This window comes from Natator depressus, chromosome 4 (assembly GCF_965152275.1).
Source record: "Natator depressus isolate rNatDep1 chromosome 4, rNatDep2.hap1, whole genome shotgun sequence".
NCBI lineage: Eukaryota > Metazoa > Chordata > Testudines > Cheloniidae > Natator > Natator depressus.
Window position 1 is genome coordinate 29,173,207 of NC_134237.1, and position 16,650 is coordinate 29,189,856.

A 16,650-nucleotide genomic window follows, 5' to 3' on the forward strand; every position below is an offset into this window, starting at 1 on the left:
TGTGCTACGTAATGTGAATAGTGTTGTTCACCGTGAAAGAGCATAGACAGTCTTCTGTAAAATGTATCTTTTTAAATACTTCACTCCCTTTTTTTCCCTCCCACAGCTGCAAATGTTTCAAGCCTCCCTCCTCCATCCCAAAGGCTATCTCAGATAAGGTGGCAAAAAAACACACGCATGATGAAATGTTCTCTGAGCTCATGCAGTCGTCCGGCACTGACAGAGCTCAGCAGAATCTGTGGAGGGACACAGTAGCACAGTACAGGAAAGCGGCCAATGAACGTGAGGACACGAGGGACGATCGAGATGAGAGGTGGTGGCAGGAAGATCAGAGGAGGCAGGATGCAATGCTGGGGCTACTGCGGGATCAAACGGACACGCTCTGGCGTCTGGTAGAGGTTCATGAATGGCAGCAGGATCACAGACTGCCGCTGCAGCCCCTGTTTAACAGCCCTCCCTCCTCCCCAAGTTCCATAGCCTCCTCACCCAGATGGCCAAGAACACGGCAGGGGGAGGCTCCAGGCACCCACCACTCCACCCCAGTGGAGAGCCCAAGCAACAGAAGGTTGGCATTCAACAAGTTTTGAAGTGACCTTTTCCTACCCTCCTCCCACACCCCACCCAGGCTACCTTGTGAGTTATCTCCCTATTTTTATAATCAATTAATAAAGAATACATAGTTTTTAAATGAGTGACTTTATTTCCTTTGCAAGCAATCTGTGATTGAAGGGGGGAGAGCAGGTGGCTTACAGGGAATTAGAGTCAACCAAGGGGGCAGGTTTTCATCAAGGAGAAACAGAAGTGGCACACGGTATCCTGGCCGTCATGAAACTGGCTTTCAAACCTTCTCTGATGCACAGCGCACCCTGCTGTGCTCTTCTAATCGCCCTGGTGTCTGGCTGCGTGTATTCAGCAGCCAGGTGACTTGCCTCGACCTCCCACCCCGCCATAAACATCTTCCCCTTACTCTCACAGAGATTGTGGAGCACACAGCAAGCAGCAATAACAATGGGAATATTGGTTTCGCTGAGGTCTGAGCAAGTCAGTAAACTGTGCCAGCGACCCTTTAAATGTCCAAATGCATACTCTACCACCATTCTGCACTTGCTCAGCAGATAGTTGAACAGCTCCTTACTATGGTCCAGGATGCCTGTGTACAGCTTCATGAGCCATGGCATTAAGGGGTAGGCTGAGTCCCCAAGGATAACAATAGGCATTTCAACATCCCCAACAGTTATTTTCTAGTCTGGGAAGTAAATCCCTTCCTGCAGCTTTTGAAACAGACCAGAGTTCCTGAAGATGTAAGCGTCATGTACCTTTCCCGGCCATCTTACATTGATGTTGGTGAAACGTTCCTTGTGACCCACCAGTGCTTGCAGCACTATTGAAAAGTACCCCTTGCGGCTTGGTGCTCCGGTGCCATGATAGGGATACGGGTTCCATCTATGGCCCCACCACAGTTAGGGAATCCCATTGCAGTAAAGCCATCCACTATGACCTGCACATTTGCCAGGGTCACTACCCTTGATATCAGCAGAACTTTGATTGCATTGGCTACTTGCATCACAGCAGCCCCCACAGTAGATTTGCCCACTCCAAATTGATTCTCGACTGATCCGTAGCTGTCTGGCGTTGCAAGCTTCCACAGGGCTATCACCACTCGCTTCTCAACTGTGAGGGCTGCTCTCATCTTGGTATTCTTGCACTTCAGGGCAGGAGGAAAGCAAGTCACAAAGTTCCATGAACTTATGCATGTGAAAGTTTTGGAGCCTCTGAGAATCATCCCAAACCTGCAACACCATGCGGTCCCACCAGTCTGTGCTTGTTTCCCAGGCCCAGAATCGGCGTTCCACATCATGAGCCTGCTCCATTAACACCATGATCTCCAAATTTCCGGGGACCACGGTTTTAGAAAAATCTGTGTCCATGCCCTCATCACTCTTGTCATCACGCTGCCGTCACCTCCTCGCCTGGTTTTTCAGGTTCTGGTTCTGCATAAACTGCACGATAATGCACAAGGTGTTTACAATGGTTGTAACTGTTGCGGTGAGCTGAACGGGCTCCATACTTGCTGTGCTATGGCATCTGCTCGGGCAATCCAGGGTAAAGGGCACGAAATGATTGTCTGCCATTGCTTTCACGGAGGGAGGGTTGACTGACGACATTTACCCATAACCACCCGCGATAAATTTTTGGCCCCATCAGGCATTGGGAGCTCAGCTCAGAATTCCAATGGGCAGCAGGGACTGCGGGATAGCTACCCACAGTGCACCGCTCAGAATGTCGACGCTTGCCACAGTACTATGGATGGACACCGCCAAATTAATGTGCTTAGTGTGGACACATGCACTCGACTTTATACAATCTGTTCCCAATAATCGACTTCTGTAAAATCGGAGTAATTTCATAGTGTAGACAAGGCCTTACTCCCATGCAGAAGATCTCTCGTAAGTGTGGGGCCTTAGGACACGATATTGCTTCTCTTGAAAGATAATTACAAAACTTCAGTGATGGTGGATTGGGTCTTAACAGAGTTAAAATTGTATCTTTTTTTTTTTTTTTTTTTTAAAGATTAGGTCTAGGGATGGTGCAGAGGATTTAATTTGGAACCTAAATGATGGGTCCTAAACCCATTAACAATGTCCATTTAAAATCATTCCATGTCTGTTTTAACTTTTATTGCCATTTCAGGTTGTCCACCAAGGTTCACACAAGTCTTGCTTCTGAGCATGTCTGTGACGAGCTGCGATATGGCACCTTTCCTTTCAAATGATTCCCTCTGAAACATTTCCCACATTTTAGATCTATATTGATCTCCTTCCCACAGAGCCTTGGGGACCAATTCTCCTCCCTTGGTAGCTTGGGTATATTTATTATTATTATTTACCATAGGCTAGCCAACCTGGGGCCCTGTTGTTCTAAGTGCTGCACAAGCATATAGAAAAGGAGGATGGATGCCTCAAGAGCTTTGCTTATGCTCTAGTGGCTGTTTTCAGGACTGTCTTGATTTAAACCATCCGCTTTTAACTGATATGGTATAAAGACTGGTGCTGAAAAACCTATGTTAATAACAGTGGGAATTTTCTGTGTAAATTCACTAGTGTAGACAAGGCTCATGTATTCAAATATCTCCCTCTAGGCTGGAAGATTTTTCTCTGTGTGTGCAGTTGCAGTTTTCGTGGAAGAAAGATCTTGTTCGATGTGGGTTTATTACAAGCTTCTTCCTCTCTAGGGCAGGAGGGTTGTGGGGGAAGGGCAGTTTCTCTCCAGCACACAAGGCTGGTAGTAGGGGGTATCAAGCAGGGCAATTGTCCAGGAGCCCTGAGAAACTAAGTTATGGGCAGCGGGGCTCAAGGTGGGGACCCGCTCCTTAGTTTCTGCCCTGGGTCCCAGCGAATCTAACACTGGCCCTGCTAGCACAGAAAGCGCATGTGTGTCGCAGTCCCTTTTCTCTCTGGGTATGGAGCAGGGCCAGATTAACTCTCCTGTGGGCCTGGGGCTATTAGATTTTCTGGGGCCCCTGGGGGTTTGGAGTGGGTTGGGGCAGGGGATTGGGGGGCAGGCTCTGACAGCGAGGTGCTCACCTCTGAGGGCTCCCGGTCGGCAGCGCAGCAGGGCTAAGGCAGGATCCCTGCCTGCTCTGCTCCCTGAGGTGGTCAGCATGTCTAGCCCCTAGGCAGAGGGGCCAGGCCGCTCTGCATGGTGCACGCTGCCTGTGCATGCAGGCACCGCCCTACAGCTCCCATTGGCCGGGGTACCAGTGGAGCCGGCTCTGGGGGCAGCACGCATTGATTCCCTGAATGCCCCTCACCTATGGCCTGCAGGGACACATTGGCGAGCCAGCACTTGCAGCTCTAGGCCCAGGGGGAGCACCAACGTTCAGGGACCAGTGTCTTGCCCGTGGCGTGGAGACTTGCCACGGCCCTGATGAAAGGAAGCAGCGGGCCACATCTGGCCCGCGGGGGCCCCCTTAGCCCGAGGCCCTGGGCTGCAGCCCCTACATTAATCCGGCCCTGGGTGGGAGAGAATTGGGAGGGGCGGCGGGGGGGGGTGTTACAGTCCCTTTTCTCTCAGAGGTGGGAGAGGATTTCGCTGCGTGGATTTCACTAAGGAATAGGGTGAGCTCTTCAGAGGTGAGACTGCCCCTCCCCAGTGTGTATCTCCCCTGTACAGCACACTAGGCCACGGACCTGATTGGGGGTCTCTGGCTGCTACTAGCATATAAATAATTAACAATAACGCTGACGGGTTTTTTTTTTTTTAAATCTTCCCCAACTCGAATCCTCGCCACAGCGGGTCTCAGAGCAGGGCCCTGCCGCAGCACTAGGCCGCGCTACCCGCTGCCCCCGCAGGCATCCCGGGAGCTGCTCCGCCTTTGGAGCGCCTCTCTCGTGTGCAGCCTCCCCACCCTTCCGCGGCGGCCTCCGCTTCTCTCTCGCTCTCGAAACGTCAGTGGGAATTTCCAGCCAGGAAGGAAGTGAGAGCAGCAGCGGCAGGGGAGGGAGAGGGGAGGTAACTCGCTGCGAAAGGGCAGCTGCTGACAGGTCTGTGGGACGGAGCCGCCCGGGCCGCTCTCCAGAACACGGGGGAAAATCCCCGCTGCGCTGGGGCTGCAGGGGAGGAGGACGAGGCGGCTGCTCCCGCCGGCCGCTCCGCTTCGCAGCCTGGTTTACATGGCGCCGCGCTGACTCTTGCAAAAGGCGGCGGCGGCGGCAAGCGACGTGCAAGGCTGAGCTGCTGCCCCGAGCGGGGCTCACCCCCTGCCGACGTACCGGAGTGCGGCCAGCCTGGAGGAGGAGCGGGGCCGAGCCGGAGTACGCTCCCGCGTGAGGGTGAGCACATACATCAATGTCAGGTCTTTGTCCGCCTGGGCTAGAGCCGCCCGGGCGCTTGCTCTGGTGCCTTTTTAAACATTCACCTTCACCAGCTGCTTCACTTCCTCATTCCTGTTCGGGCTGCCCGCCCGTCCGTCCGTCATGCGTGTGAAGGGGGATGAGCTTCACACCCGTCAACTGCTGCCGGGAGAGTGCTGCGCTCCTTTTAACCGGTGCCGCTGCGGAGTAACTCCGGATTGACGCTGGTACAGCTGACAGCAGGTTTTGGCCTGGCGGGATTTGTAATGTAAAAGAAACTGATCGGGGGGGGGGGAAGGGGTTGACGAGAAGGTGTGAGGATACTTAACATGGGGAAATAGATTCAATTTGTGTAATGACCCAGCCACTCCCAGTCTCTATTCAAGACCAAGTTAATGGTATCTAGTTTGCAAATTAATTCAAGTTCAGCAGTTTCTCTTTAGAGTCTATTCTTGAGTTTTTCTGTTGCAAAATTGCCACCTTTAAGTCTGTTACTGAGTGACCAGAGAGGTTGAAGTGTTCTCCTACTGGTTTTTGAGTGTTATGATTCCTGATGTCAGATTTGTGTCCATTTATTCTTTTGCATAGAGACTGTCCGGTTTGGCCAATGTACATGGCAGAGGGGCATTGCTGGCACATGATGGCATATATCACATTGGTAGATGTGCAGGTGAACGAGCCCTTGATGGCGTGGCTGATGTGATTAGGTCCTATGATGTTGTCACTTGAATAGATATGTGGACAGAGTTGGACATGTTAAGTATCCTCACAGCTGCTTGTCAACTGTCTGAAATGGGCCATCTTGATTATCACTACAAAAGTGTTTTTTTCTCCTGGTGATAATAGCTCATCTTAATTAATTAGCCTCTTAGAGTTGGTATGGCAACTTCCACCTTTTCATGTTCTCTGTATGTATATAAATCTTCTTACTATATGTTCCATTCTATGCATCTGATGAAGTGGGCTGTAGCCCACAAAAGCTTATGCTCAATAAATTTGTTAGTCTCTAAGGTGCCACAAGTACTCCTATAATGTTTTTAAGTTCTCATCCAAAAGACTGATATACAGTAAACGGCGTAGAGCTATTTCTCCAGGGTATATCCAGATTCATTAGTATTAGCTTTAAAAGCAAACAAAGGAGGAAAAAATGGGGAATTATTGTTAAAATAATCTGAGCAGGTCCAAAGCAATAGGTGTCCAGCAGGTGCTGCCTGCTAGGAGCACATATGGCTTGGGACACTCTACAGTAATGTAATGTACTGAACCTTAGGTGAGTTTACAAAATGAGAGCTTAAGTGTGGTGTGTTTCTTATTCTGAAAACCTCATTGCTTGTAAGGGCAGTGTCTTACCTGTATATGAGAACCTGTCAATATGATTGATTTACCCCCTTCCCTATCTCCCTCCTCCATCGATTTATGGAGTCATTGGACCAGAAATGAAGTGTTACTGGTCACTTAACTAGTCTTTCAGTAAATGAATGACTTATTGTGAATGACTGTGTTGTGGATTTTCCTTAAAGGGTGACTGTCCACTTGATTTTTTTTTCCAATTATGCAAATTCAAAAATTCCAGTTTCTGTTAGTGCACACTTTAAATTTCATGCTGTGATATTTCTTCGTAAAGAATACTGCAAATAAAAAATGTATATGGTTTTTCTACTCTTTTGTTATAGTTTGTAAAGGTTTGTAAGCTAGGGAGAAACTCACTGTGCATAAAGTGCTTTCAAGTCCACAAAAGAAACAAACTGAAAAAGGAAAGGGGGAGAATTATTTTTTAACTTTGTAGGGGTTACTTGTAACTAGAGGAGACACAGAATTTCAGTCTGAAAATACAGTGATTTTTCAAATGTCCCTTTGATTTTACATGTGAAATTCCTACTTCATCTGAAAGAAAAATCACAGTTTCTACTACATTGCATTGTTTGGATTCCCTTAAAAACTAGTCACTTACCAATATGACTGGTGTAAGCATTATTTCAGATATTTTCAATAATTCCATTCTAAGTATAGGGAATACTGCAGCTAATTTAAATAATTTCAAAAGCAGTAAATGGGATCTTCAGTACTAAATAATGAAAATGAAATAATCATGGATGGAAAATAATAGCTATTTAATTGTTTGTTACATTTGACCCTAAAAAATAAGAGGATTCAGCTCTCCATTATTTTTTATTTGAGTGGCATTTGTTGACATGAATGAATGAGCATTTTTAAGTTACTCACTTCACGTGAACAAAAAATAGGAAATAGTTTCTGAAACTTACATACAAAATGGAGTCTGCATTAAGATGAATTACATTATGTGCCCTGATCCCCCAAATGCTTCTGTATATGATCATGTATTATTCAGACAAGTGAAATTAATTATGCATGTAAGAGTTTGCAGGATTGTGGTTTTATGAATTAAGCATTGCTATTGGTTTAACGATACATTTCAGTTTTCAGTTAAAAATGGTAAATTTTAAAAGGCACTAGTCCTTGCAAAAACTTATACACACTTGCTAAAATGAAAAGTTTGAGAGGAAAATATAGATAACATAAATTGACAAATTTAAGTCCTTTTTTCCCTCTCTTTCTCTTCTGAAGAAGAAAAATCAAAGCAGTAGTAAAGGGTTTGATGCTCCACTCCAGTACACCAGATTTGTAGCAGTGTTACTCCACAAAACTGATGTAATGAGTGAATAATGTGACCAGCTGTTTCATTTTGAATTCTGGAACTTATTTGCAGTTTACTGTGAATTTGTTTACTTTTCTAAATATTCTGCTAGCCAAAGAAGGGGTTGGGTTTTTTTGTTTTTTTTCTGGTTTAGAGCCACACTTCTGTCATTTGAAGAAAGGAAACTATTGCTGATTTGGGGGGAGGGGGGTTTTGCAGTATTTTGTCATCTATATCAATTAATGAGCAATAATTGAGTTGCTAAAATGCAAAAACAATATGCTATTTAAAGACTCAAATGTGGTTCTTCAGATGGTGTAAATTGTCATAGTTCTGTGATACACTGACATTCAAGCTATGGGGCAAAGGGGGGAGGGGGCAGTGCCTTGCCCCGACCTTAGTTTGCCCCCCACCCAGACTTTTCATAGGGCTATATGCTCCATTATGTCTTCTACTTCCTCTCCCCCACTTTCCTGTATTCCCCCCCCCCCCCCCGCGACTTTTCAGGCTACAATATAATAACATATAATGTTATATATACCGAAACACAACTTCCTCCTGCCCCCCCGCCCAAATATTTCTGAAATGGCGCTCCCAGAGCTATGATATGCACACTAGCAAAGGATCTGTCCACAACATTTATACACTTGAATTTTTATTTAGCCTTCTAAGAACTAGCTTTGGTAAAGTGTCTGCAAGAATTGTGAATAATTTCAGACTGTAGTATTGATTTTAACAGGTGGAAAGCTTTTCTTTCCCCTTCCTGCCCAGACCCCTCCCACCCCCCATATCCCTTTTAATGGAAGAAATTTACATTAACAAAAAAAGTCATCACAAAATTAAATTAGTTTCATTAATAACTAGTCAATAGGTGCTGGAGAGAGTTAACATTATGAAACTGAGAATGATTTGGTTTCATTTTGGTGTGGAGTTGTGTAGGTCTAAAAAATACTGACTTCCTCAGTGAAGTAATTTTGTGACTGACAGGGAACCCTGGGTTATCTCAATCCTTCGGTGAATTTTGAAGCTGTTTTGCACAGTGAAAAATGCCCTGGAAAAAAGTACTTGTGATTGAAAAGGAAAATGAGGAAGGATTGATGAGGGGGACGGGGGGGGGGGGGGGGGAAATGGAGAGCGCTGGTTAATTTAGTACCATCTTTTAAACATTTCCTACTTCTTACAATTATATATATGTAGTTTCACAATGATTTTAGGTATTTTTCTTTAAGCTTGATTTATTACTCTTATTTGGCTGAAACTATGTGATTTCAGTAATGCTTAGCAATAGATATCTATAGGGAAGCATCACTACATCACAAACTCAACACTTCGTAACTATTGGAATTTTCATGAAAAATCAAGTTCCCCTTTCTAATCAGTGTTGCTTTGTCCTTTTTTGCTTTCCGTATGCTGCTACATATATAATGCTCCATGAGCTAACCCAGAAAATGCCCTTCAATTGTAGGACCCCATGTATGGTGTTTCTTATGTACAGTGGACCTGTTCTAGGAGCATCGGAACCAAATTGGCAGCCCTTTCTGTGTATGAGGGTTATGGAGTATGTTGTTATAATTATTAAAATTCATAGGCTAATTTATGGAACCAAGTTTTCCCTTTTAGTTACACACATATCCTACCCCACTGACTCAGAGGTTGAAAAGATGTAACTGAGAAATGAATGTTTTTATTAATTTATTGTTAGCTTTTTGTGCCAAGAGAAACTATGGCTCAGAAACCTCTGTGATCTTTGGACACACTGTTTTATCAGACGATCATGTGTCGTGAGAGACCACTTGAGAAAATAAATTAATCTGAACAAAACATTCCTGCCTTATAGATCACTGTTGTTTCCCAGCTATACATTTACATTTAAAAGTATCTTGAAGGGAGAGAGAATCTTATTTACTCAGTTAGCAAGCAAGAACATTTCCAAACAACTTTCTGTCAATTTACTGATGGATTTATCCTGCAGGGGATTCCTGCTCCAAAGGTGAAAATAGTGGAGTTAATTATTTTTAAAAAAGGGAAAAAGAGTTTAGACACTCAACTCTAGGTCACTTTCAGCCCCAGCCCTTAAAGTTCCCATATGATGGCCATTATGTGGACTGTGTGATAGGCTTAGAAAAATTTCTGCCTTGCCAAAATCATAATCACAACAGTCACTAATTATGAAGTTAGTCCAATGTTGGACTTACTTATTGTCCAATATTGTCTCAGTAATTATGTCCTCATTTCCAAAAGGTACTTAAGCACGTGCCTAGTTTTAAGCACATGAGTAGTTCCATTGAAATCCATGGGACCACCCCATCTTTATTTCAAGCATGTGGTTAAGTACCTTGTTAAATCAGGGTCTGTCTTCGTTGACAATTTCATCTGAGAGGCCAAGGACTAAACCGGCGTGTTTCTGAATTATTCTGTCTCCGTCCCATTTTATAAGTAAAATCTCTAGATTAGTTCGAGCTACACTGTCAGACTGAGCACCAGTGAAATCCAGCATCAAATTAATTAAATTCTTCCTGTTGTAAGGCCCAGAATTAGTTAAGGTAAAACACTGTGGGCTAGACTAACAAAGAAATGTACATGTGGTAAGGCTGAGCATTACCATGCCTAATTTTTAGGCACCTAGAAAATTACTAGGTTAGGCACTGAGGTTCCCTGTACAATTAATGGGGAGAGATGGGTGCCTCAGAATGGGATTATGCAGAAGCCAGCACGCTGGGTGGCTCGTTGTCTAATTTACCTAGGGGGAGATGCCACGTCAAGGGGTGTGTGCTAAGCCCTGCTTCTCTCTTGGAGATGGGTGCCTAAAACCAGGCTGCAGGGATATATCTCCCTCTCATTGAGATTCCTAGCTGCCAGTCTTGTCCTCAGGTTAGCCTCCTATGCTGTTTTAGCAAGATGCCAGGGACCAGAGGGAGAGACCTCCCTTTTAACCTTTAGACCAGTGGATAGGGTACTCACGCAAGATGAAGAAGACTTCCCTCCATGCCCCCCATTTCAGATCCCTCGTCCTGATGGGGAGAAAGGTGGCAAATCTCTCTTCAGAACCTCTCTCAAGCGAATGCTCTAACCACTGGACTAAGGGATATTCTGATGTGGGTCTCCCTTAGTCTCTCCTGTTGAAGCTGTCCCACTTTGGATTAAATAATGAAAGAATCATTGGGCAAGAGAGAGTGTGTGCAAACGTGAGAAGGACGGTAACCTGGTGATTAGAGCACTCACCTGGGAGAGCTAGGATCCAGTCCCCCTGCTGCAGTGACTTTTTTTATTACTCACAATGGAATAGCTTCAACAGGAGAGATTGAGGGACTCCCCCCACCCCTTCAGAATATCCTGTAGCTCAGTGGTTAGGGCAGTTACTTGACGGTGGCAAAGCCCAGTTCAAATCCCTTCTCCCCTTATGTGGAGGGTGGACTTGAACTGGGGATCTCCCACATCCCACGTGAGTATCCTAACCACTGGGCTAAAAGTTATGAGGGTGGTCCTCTTTCTTACCCTCCCCCTTCCCCATTTTGTGTGAGTTCACCTACTGGGGCCCCAATCCAGTAGACAAGGTCTGAACACGTTCACTGGGGCCCTGCAGGCAAGTTAGGTGGAGGAATGCCTATCTTCATCCAGTTTGTGAATCAATCTGGGCCTGAGGCCTCCATAAACTGGCATGGAGCTGCGGTGTGCATGCCCAGAGGCTGAAACATAGTTCCTTGGAAACTTTTACTGCACAAATGTAGGCGGTGAGTGCTTTTTCTAAGCACTAACAAGGTGTGGGAGGCAGCTGAGTGGGGGTTTTGTGAATCCCAGTGGAGCCTGATTCTGGGATTTAGGCACCTACCATGGCAGTTAGGGATACATTCACAAAAGGATTTAGGCACCTATCAGCTTCAATCCAGCGAGTGACTCCTATTGGTATTTCAAAGGTTGAAGAACAGATGAGGCCGTAGGTAGGATGATGTTCTTTAAAATCAGATTTCTTGCCTCTCACAGACCTATGGATAGTTTGAGGCACGTAAACAAAATAAGCAATAGAGGTACTCCAATGATTTTCTAATTTTACTAGTGAGGTTTTGAAATATTTTATGTTGTATAATATGAATTATACTACATACAATTGCGGCCTAAGCGACTGTTGTCATGTGTTTTGTTTTATGTGAATTAAATCCCAGACAGCCTGAGTTCTACCTCCCAAATCTCATTTTGAAAACAGGTTTCAGCCTCCCCAAACCCAGACTTTTAAAACTCACGTTGCTGTCCTGAGTTTTACCTATGTTATTTGCTTATTGACATTGCACCACCGACCAGTCAGAAGGTCAGCACTTCCAATTTTCAGTGTCAGCTTGCAAACAAGGGCCATTGAGAATCCCTGGCCGCCACCACCACAAAAAAGAACTGATGGAGCTCTTGCTACATCCAGAGCCCCCTCTCTCCACAATGTATGTCAGTGTTCTTGTTTAAATGGGGAATCCCACCCTGTCTGTATTACACTCCAGAGCCTGCACTGAAAGTGCAACTGGTGGTGCATGACAATGTGTTGGAGCTTAGAAATGTGTTGGGGGGAGGGGGTTTGTTTTGTTTGTTTGTTCGTTTTTAGTTACTTGAGAAATTATTCATTCGCCGTAAATGATCAAGTTCGACTCTGGATACTCATGTGCAATTCTCATTTAGAAGAAGGGGAAGTATGTATGTTTTCTGGGTTACAATTTGACTGTTTTACAAAAATTTGTAATATCATGCAATTACAAACAGGGCCGACCTTAGGGAAAATGGCGCCCTGGGCAAACTTGTATTTTGGTGCCCACTGCCTCCCCCTCCATTGCCCTCAAGCTCAGTTGCCTAGAATTCTGGGCTCCCCACCCAGCTACACATATATCACCTCTGGCCCCCAGCCCCCTCTGCCTTCCTGGACTCCCCACCCATCACCCTGTCACCCCTGGCCCCTGCAGGCTCCCACCCCTGTTGCTTCCCCATCCATCGACCCTAGCCCTTGCTATTCCCTGGGCTCCCCGTTGCCCCTGTGCCCCACTGCCTCCCTCCCATTGTCCCAAGCTCCCTTCTGCAATATTGCACCACAGACCTTCCCCCGTCCTTGCCTCTCGACCACGGAGCCCCATGACCACAATGCCCTAGGGCTATTGTGGTCATGGGGCTCCGTGGTCGAGAGGCAAATAGAATAGGGAATAGCAAGGGCTATTCCCATAAATCCGGCCCTGATTACAAACATAAAAATTAAGGGTTTTTTAAAAGCCACTGCAAAATTATTGTTTCTTTATTTCTTCTGATATTTTTAAACCTGATTTTTTAACAAAAAATAGATCATCCAAAATCCTGGTGGCTCATACAGAGTCCTCACTCAGATTACTTACTTTTTAGAGGTAGTTCACTGCAGTGGATATACAGCTGTTAAAGCTGAATAGTTTTCTCATCATATTTTATTTGTATTTTGAGAACATATTTTGTAGCAAGTTTGAGAACTGTTTATTTTTTTCAGTTTCATTAGTCTGAATTTGTTTAACAAAAACATTGAAACATTTCCAAGAAGTGCACATTGGAAACATAATCCCCAACTATACATATAAAATGATGGGGTCTAAATTAGCTGTTACCACTCAAGAAAGAGATCTTGGAGCCACTGTGGATAGTTCTCTGAAAACATCCACTCGGTGTGCAGTGGCAGTCAAAAAAGCTAACAATTTTGGGAATCATTAGGAAAGGGATAGATATAAGACAGATAATATCATATTGCCTCTATATAAATCCATCGTACACCCACATCTTGAATACGGCATGCAGATTTGGTCGCCCGTCTCAAAAAAGATATATTAGAATTGGAAAAGGTTCAGAAAAGGGCAACAAAAATGATTAGGGGTATGGAACAGCTTCCATATGAGGAAAAATTAATAAGACTGGGATTTTTCAGCTTGGAAAAGAGACAACTAAGGAGCAATATGCTAGATCGGGGGTGGCCAACCTGTGGCTCCAGAGCCACATGCAGCTCTGCAGAAGTTAATGTGCAGCTCCTTGTATAGGCACCGACTCCGGGGCTGGAGCTACAGATGCCAATTTTGGCTATGAGCCAGGATGGGCAGGGATGGTGTCCCTAGCTTCTGTTTGGCAGAAGCTGGGAATGGGTGACAGGGGATGGATCACTTGATGATTATCTGTTCTGTTCATTCCCTCTAAAGCACCTGGCATTGGCTACTGTCAGAAGACAGATATTGGGATAGATGGACCTTTGGTCTGATCCATGTGGCCGTTCTTTTTCTTATTTTACTCAGGATCAATATGCTTGAAGCACAATTTATGTGTGTAGAGCAAATATTAACATATCGCTATCTGTCATTAAGTCACTACTTCATTTTTTATTCCTTCCCTAAGTGCTAGTCATAATCTAGAAGTCCCCTTAGTAAGGAAAGTCATTAGGTTTCCAGGGATGCACAGTGAAGTAAGATTAATGAGGGAACACTGCCCATTCTGCAGGAACAAAGCAAAACACAGGTGTAAGTTACAAGAACTACATATTCCTCGCTGATTTTCACATTACATTTAGTGCCAGTTATTATTTACAAATTTTATCTTAAACAGTTGGCATCAGTCGCACAATATCGGGGCAATTAACCTTATTAGGCTCAATGGTGGAGCATATTCTGCAACTTTTATGCAGATTATTCCCAACCTGTCTTAAACCTTAAAGGCAGCAAAAAGTTTGGTTGTATTGTACATGGATTAATTATACAGATAAGACAGCCATTCCCACAGTATTATTACTGTTTGTCTGATAAATTTCCCCATGCTATCAAATGTTTAGCTCAATGAAGTAATTGTTTCTTGTAGAAAATCTATGGCCATATTTTCAAAAGAGCTCAGTCAGCATCCAGTTGAGCTCATTTAGATTTTTTAAAAAGTGTCTACATTTTCATAAGATTTCAGCTCCCACTTCAGGTACGATATTAAGTGGCCATATTTTCAAAAGTGCTCAGCATCCAGAAACTTCTGTTGAGAGTAGTTGTGGGTGTTGAGCACATTTGAAAATGTGTCCCCTAGTCTTTGTTCATCATTTTATTGTCACAAGCACTCACAGACTTTCTGTAGGCTATAATTCTATGCAGATTCTGTGGGTAGACATCCTTGATGGCTGGTAATGCATCCTTTGCTGAAAGAATTTTTAAGATGGAGTGTAAAATTATTGTTTAAAAAGAACTAAAATATTATCTAAGATCCCAAATCAAGAGGAAAAATCATTTTCATCTGAAATTGTATCAGTTTTAAGATACACAAGGCCAAAACCTCCTGAGTCCCATCAAACAGAAAATCATAATTAGCCATAGCAAATAACAAAGACTGTGTTAGTAGAAAAACCAGCGTACAATGTCATCATTCTGGGTTGACGTAAAAAAAATTAGACGATCTACAGATTTGTTAGTGGCTGGAGAAATGTAGCAATTTAAATTCTGCAGCCCCTTAACAGCACTGGAGAAGGCTGCCTCTCTGTGATACAGTAATATGCAACTATTTTTAACATGTTTTCTTTTCAATAGCATGTCTAAAACTGTACATTCAGTATAACACTCTTTTAAAAAAATCTCAAACACACCCAGTACTGAAGTCACAGAGGGGGAAAAAGACATTAGTAATATGTAAAAAAGGAAAGGATCTGCTAAGAGATTAAAAGGATGATGTCAAGTTGAGATTTAAGCAGTTTCTGTAATGTATTTTCACATGTTTCAGCTGCCTCAGAGACCCCCGTCAATTTTTGTGATTTTTATAAACACCTTTCATGTGTTTTAAAATGTTCTTTCCCCTCTTGCTGTATAAAAGATCCAGTCATACGATGAGTGTAACAGTGAAGTTGACTGTATACAAAATGATGTTAAGAGCAAACAAACCTAAAAATTGAGGAAAATAATTTTACATCTAATCTCTTTCAGTTATAATAATTTAGGGGGTCTCACTTGTAACAGTAGCAGTTAGGTGTACATATAAAATGTGTAATTATGCATGCCATACTGGTGAGTGTGCATGCAACTTTCAAATTCCCAGTATTTCCAAAGCCATTCCTCAGAACAATAGTTTACCTTAATGATCACATCTTATTCTGCCGTTACCTAGGTATTAGGTAATACTGCCAGGTATTAGGACTAATACAAACCAAATAGGTAGTGGGATACCTGTGGAAACAAAATGACTGCCACAGTGAAACCTTCTCTGCAACAGACTTTTTTTTTTTTCCCTGAATAATTTCCCATTAGTGCAGCTCCATCCGTGGTAGCAATGATGGGAGTGCAAGACACAGGTAGCTGCCAGCGATTATACCTCTTTGTTGTAAATACCTGCTTTAAGCAGGTTTAGACAACATGGTCTTTAAAATGCCAGCGACTGCGTGGAGCTCTGCCTGCGCTAGTGTTTCCACTGGTGGTCCCACTCATGGAGCTGCACCAATGTTAGCAAAGGGAATTTTTTCAGCAAAAAGCCTTGTGTAGATACAGTCTAAAAGTTTTACAGTGAGCTAAAGGCCAGACATGGTTAAAACTACAAAAAGCAGGTCCCTCTGTGTAGCTGTTGTACATTATGTTGATGACCTATCTTGCCCTATGAGTATCCTCTCCAGGAGTTTAGAAGGCCTGAGGCTTTGTGCATACAATAATATGATGTGCTTCTTATCAGTAGATCTTAAAGCACTTTACAAAGAAGGTCGGTATCATTATCCCTGTTTCACAGATGGGCAAACTGTGGCGCAGAGCAGTGAAGTGACTTGTTTAAGATCCCCCAATCTGCCAGAGGCAGAGCTGGGAATAGAACCCAGGTTTCCTACACTGAAATAAAACAGTTTACTGTATACAGACGTGGATTATGTATCGGTAGAGAAAAATTAGGACTAAGGATGATACTGAGGTTACAGAAAATAGGGTGAAGAGGAAGTCCTAGTGGAGGAGGAAGAGATACAGGATGAAGTATTGTGTGAGGATTATGTAGTACAACAATTATCATTTGTATCTGCAGAATTCACCACTAGAATTTCTAAGCCTGCAACACCAATGGGCATATCTCCAAAACCACAGTCATCTATAAGCAAACAGAAAGCCTGCCATATTTTGTAGCTGTGATGTAGTACAACATGATATATATTTCTGGTATCACTCTTGTGAAATA

General features: G+C 43.9%; 1 protein-coding gene across 2 annotated transcripts in view; it reads left to right on the forward strand.

Moving 5' to 3' along the window:
* The first annotated feature begins 4,527 nt into the window (after positions 1-4,527).
* The window catches only part of NFKB1 (nuclear factor kappa B subunit 1), a 94,786-nt gene continuing 82,663 nt past the window's right edge, over positions 4,528-16,650 (forward strand). The window contains exon 1 of one of the 2 annotated variants that reach the window (XM_074950683.1): positions 4,528-4,832. The gene's annotated coding sequence lies outside the window, so the exon portion shown is untranslated. Of the gene's footprint in view, positions 5,081-16,650 lie in introns of both variants that reach the window. The other variant, XM_074950682.1, reaches the window with a different exon arrangement.